We start from the raw sequence: 5678 nt of genomic DNA on the forward strand, positions 1-5678 counted from the left end.
GACTGCAGCCTATCTACTCACTAGAGAGCTGTGACATCACTGAGACTGCAGCCTATCCATGCACTAGAAAGCAGCGACATCACTGAGAATGCGGCCTATCCATTTACTAGAGAGGTGACATCATTGAGAATGTAGCCTATCCATTCACTAGACAGTAGTGACAACACTGAGAATGCAGCTTATCCATTCACTAGAGAGCGGTGACATCACTGAGGATGCAGCCTATCTACTCACTAGAGAGCGGTGACATCACAGACTGCAGCCTATCCATGCACTAGAAAGCAGCGACATCACTGAGAATGCGGCCTATCCATTTACTAGAGAGGTGACATCACTGAGAATGTAGCCTATCCATTCACTAGACAGTAGTGACAACACTGAGAATGCAGCTTATCCATTCACTAGAGAGCGGTGACATCACTGAGGATGCAGCCTATCCATTCACTAGAGAGCAGTGACAACACTGAGACTGCAGCCTATCTACTCACTAGAGAGCGGTGACATCACAGACTGCAGCCTATCCATGCACTAGAGAGCAGTGACATCAATGAGAATGCAGCCTATCCATTCACTAGAGAGCGGTGACATCACTGAGGATGCAGCCTATCCATTCACTAGAGAGCAGTGACATCAATGAGAATGCAGCCTATCCCATCACTAGAAACCAGTGAGATCACTGAGACTGCAGCCTATCCACTCACTAGACAGCAGTGACATCACTGAGAATGCTAATAATAGCAAAAACATGGCACTCTATAGGGAAGGTTGGTGCTCAAGTAGGGTATCCAACCCATAGAACTATAGAAAAAGAACTTGGCACTCAATATGTGGAAAAATAGAACTTCCTTTTATCAGTGCATCCAGACAAAAAATGCTGAACGTTTTAGGTCCAGCACAGGACCTTCACCAGAACATTCTTTTAACATGAACTGGATGTGGAAGCAAGCCCAGTGTGAGCAAATGAGCGTCCAGGATATGGGACACTGCTGCGGCGGATGTATGCTGTAGGAAGGTGGTCACCAATCATAAAGGAGCAAGCGCCAGGGTCAGGAGCAATAGAATTGCCAGGGTACTGAGCTGTGTGTCCAGATCCATATGGGAAAAGCACGCCGTGCAGCTGGAGAGATGCTTTTTCCACATATTGAGTGCCAAATTCTTATTCTATCACTGAGAATGCAACTTATTCACTCACTAGAGAGCGGTGACATTACTGAAACTGCAGCCTATCCATTCACTAGAGAGCAGTGACATCACTGAGAATGCAGCCTATCCATTCACTAGAGAGCAGTGACATCACTGAGAATGCAGCCTATCCATTCACTAGAGAGCAGTGACATCACTGAGAATGCAGCCTATTCATTCACTAGAGAGCAGTGACATCAATGAGAATGCAGCCTATCCATTCACTAGAGAGCAGTGACATCACTGAGAATGCAGCCTATCCATTCACTAGAGAGCAGTGACATCACTGAGAATGCAGCCTATCCATTCACTAGAGAGCTGTGACATCACTGAGAATGCAGCCTATCCATCACTAGAGAGCAGTGACATCACTGAGAATGCAGCCTATCCATTCACTAGAGAGCAGTGACATCACTGAGAATGCAGCCTATCCATTCACTAGAGAGCTGTGACATCACTGAGAATGCAGCCTATCCATCACTAGAGAGCAGTGACATCACTGAGAATGCAGCCTATCCATTCACTAGAGAGCTGTGACATCACTGAGAATGCAGCCTATCCATTCACTAGAGAGCTGTGACATCACTGAGAATGCAGCCTATCCATTCACTAGAGAGCAGTGACATCACTGAGAATGCAGCCTATCCATTCACTAGAGAGCAGTGACATCACTGAGAATGCAGCCTATCCATTCACTAGAGAGCAGTGACATCACTGAGAATGCAGCCTATCCATTCACTAGAGAGCAGTGACATCACTGAGAATGCAGCCTATCCATTCACTAGAGAGCAGTGACATCACTGAGAATGCAGCCTATCCATTCACTAGAGAGCTGTGACATCACTGAGAATGCAGCCTATCCATTCACTAGAGAGCTGTGACATCACTGAGAATGCAGCCTATCCATTCACTAGAGAGCAGTGACATCACTGAGAATGCAGCCTATCCATCACTAGAGAGCTGTGACATCACTGAGAATGCAGCCTATCCATTCACTAGAGAGCAGTGACATCACTGAGAATGCAGCCTATCCATTCACTAGAGAGCTGTGACATCACTGAGAATGCAGCCTATCACTAGAGAGCAGGGACATCACTGAGAATGCAGCCTATCCATCACTAGAGAGCAGTGACATCACTGAGAATGCAGCTTATCCATCACTAGAGAGCAGTGACATCACTGAGAATGCAGCCTATCCATTCACTAGAGAGCAGTGACATCACTGAGAATGCAGCCTATCCATTCACTAGAGAGCAGTGACATCACTGAGAATGCAGCCTGGCCAAGGCAGTAAATCCACATTAATATGTGTGCGGAGGGGAAATGATCGATGAAGGAATAATCATTGCAACAATGTAGCTACACACTGCCCCTACTTGTTCAATGACTGAGCAAAAGACAAATATTTTTCGAAAAAAAACAGAAAAGACACAATGGACAAGCACATGAAAATCAATGAGCGAACGGAACCAAATGTAAGATGAGCAGAAGCCCAGCTCCCCCTAGTGGCCTTATGTGAGGTGCGGTGTATGAGGAGTCGGATTATAATTCCCACCTCTGCACATGAAATGGGGCCTCATGAAGCCACACGTTAAGCTTTGCCAACTGAAGGAGACTGTTTCAAGTACCTCATATTGGCCGGAGTGCTTGATGGTCCACAGATTCGGCAGCTCATCAAAGATGAACGTTTCATTGGGACAATGTCAGAACTCCAAAGGACTGCTCGGCTATCACTCAGAGAACTTGTCAAGGACTTTCACGAGCAAAGAATTAAACTGAAATGGTCTAGAAACTCTTGGAGCACAAAATGCTTGGTTGCAGCAGGAACATCAAGGAGCATTTTGGGCATAGCCATCTTGCTTACTTCCCTGAAAAATGTGGTGCAGTCAGTGATGAGCAAGGTGAACGATTCCACCAAGATTGTGAAGGTCATGACTGGACGGCGTCAGGGTAGACGGGATGTTCATATGATGGCTGCCTATTGTTGGAGCATCAGGTGAGACTGTCCACAGAATGGACACTCTAGGAAAAGCTATGTGTACATTTCTACCTTAACTTCTCCCTGACTTTACTACTCGCACACATAACCATATATCCTTTCTATGAACAAAACAGCTCTAACCCTTCACCCTTTTCACCTTCCGGACCAGGCCAATTTTTTCAATCCTGACAATCCTGCCCAGTGTCACTTTATGAGGTCATACCTCTGGAACGCTTCAATGGATCCTACTCATTATGAGATTGTTTTTTGTGACATGGTCTATGTCATATTTGTGGTAAATTTAGGTCGATATGATTTGTGTTTAAGAAAATATTGAAAATTTGACAAAAAAAGTGAAAATTTAGCAATTTTCAAACTTTAAAATGTTATGCCCTTAACGACCAATGACGGACATAGCACGTCATGAGCGGGTGTCAGTTCCAGGACCATGATGCGCTATGTCCGTCATGCTTTTAAACTGTCACTGCATATAAACACACCGTCGGTCCCCGAACTCAGGGCGGTGTGATTGGTCAGTCAATTGGACTGACCAATAATAATATAACAAAATATTACACTAATAAATACACATTTTTATGCAAAAAAAATGAAACAAAAAAAAAAAGTACACATATTAGGTGTCGCCACGTCCGGAACAACCCAATCTATAAAAGTACCACACTAGCTAACCCCTTCAGTGAACGCCGTAAAAAAAATACTACATGGCAAACTATGCCTTTTTATAATACCACTGAAAAAAAAGGAAAGAAAATGCAATCAAAATAACGAAAGTAAATAAAAATAATATAGCCGAAAACAAAGCTTTATCATCACACTGCCAAACAAAAAGTGGAATAAAGCGCAATCAAAAAGAAAACTATAAAATAAACATGGTACCGCTGAAAACGTAATCTTGTCTTGCAAAAAAGCAAGCTGCCATAGAGCTCAATCAGCGAAAGAACAAAAGTTATAGCTCTCAGAATAAAGTGCTGCAAAAATAATTATTTTTTCTATAAAAGTTGTTACATAAAAAAATTATCTAACGGAGGTATTGCTGTAATCATACCGACCCGAAAAATAAAGCTGCTCTATCAATCTTACTACATGCGGAAGGGTATAAACAAAAAAACAAAATTCCTAAATTGCTGGTTTTTGTTTTTTCTGCCTCCCAAAAATCGGAATAATTCCAATAAAAACATCAATTTGACCTGCATAAAACAAGACCTCACATAACTCTCAAAATATGGTGATGCAAAAACTAGTCTTAGTGTGTGACAGCAGCCAAACATAAAAACCTGATATAAATCTGGTATCACTGTGATCGCCCCGAAGAATAAAGTAATCTAATCACTTATACTGCACGAAGAAGGGCATAAAAATTAAATAAAACCAATTCTTCACCTTCTGTTGATTTGTTAATTCTGCCTCCCAAAGATCGCAGTAAGGCTCGGTGCACATTTATCCTGCACTCGGCACTGAGCGCTTACATTGGGGTTTCCATGTATATCTCTGAAATACCTGATTCAGATGGAACACCCGGTGGAAGATTCCCAATAATGAGGCAGATGGAGGCAGGGTGGACGCCATAGGACCTGTGTCCATCTTTTTAGGCATGTGTAAATGTTTTTGCATCCCCATAATTTGAGAGCTGTAAGTTTTCCATATTTAGGCAGTCAAGAGTTATGTGAGGGCTTCTTTTTATGGGAAGAGTTGATGTTTTTATTGGTACCTCTTTCGAGCACATGACATTTTTTTCACTATTTTCTACTTTGATTTTTCGGAGGCAAAATAAAAAAAAACAGCAAATCGGGAATTGTCTTTTCTTATGTCGTTCATCATGTGGTAAAACTGATACAGCAGCTTTATTCTTGGGTCAGTACGATTAAGGTACCTTCACACTAAACGATATCGCTAGCGATCCGTGACGTTGCAGCGTCCTGGATAGCGATATCGTTGTGTTTGACACGCAGCAGCGATCAGGATCCTGCTGTGATATCGCTGGTCGTTGAACAAAGTTCAGAACTTTATTTGGTCGTCAGACCGGCGTGTATCGTCGTGTTTGACACCAAAAGCAACGATGCCAGCGATGTTTTACACTGGTAACCAGGGTAAACATCGGGTTACTAAGCGCAGGGCCGCGCTTAGTAACCCGATGTTTACCCTGGTTACCAGTGTAAAATGTGAAAAAAACAAACAGTACATACTCACCTTCGCGTCCCCCGGCGTCCGCTTCCCACACTGACTGAGCGCCGTAAAGTGAAAGTACAGCACAGCGGTGACGTCACCGCTCTGCTGTTAGGGCCGGCGCTCAGTCAGTGCAGGAAGCGGACGCCGGGGGACGCGAATGTAAGTATGTACTGTTTGTTTTTTTTACATTTTACGCTGGTAATCAGGGTAAACATCGGGTTACTAAGCGCGGCCCTGCGCTTAGTAACCCGATGTTTACCCTGGTTACCCGGGGACCTCGGCATCGTTGGTCGCTGGAGAGCGGTCTGTGTGACAGCTCTCCAGCGAT

Source organism: Ranitomeya variabilis, chromosome 5, assembly GCF_051348905.1.
Source record: "Ranitomeya variabilis isolate aRanVar5 chromosome 5, aRanVar5.hap1, whole genome shotgun sequence".
In the NCBI taxonomy this organism is placed as follows: Eukaryota; Metazoa; Chordata; class Amphibia; order Anura; family Dendrobatidae; genus Ranitomeya; species Ranitomeya variabilis.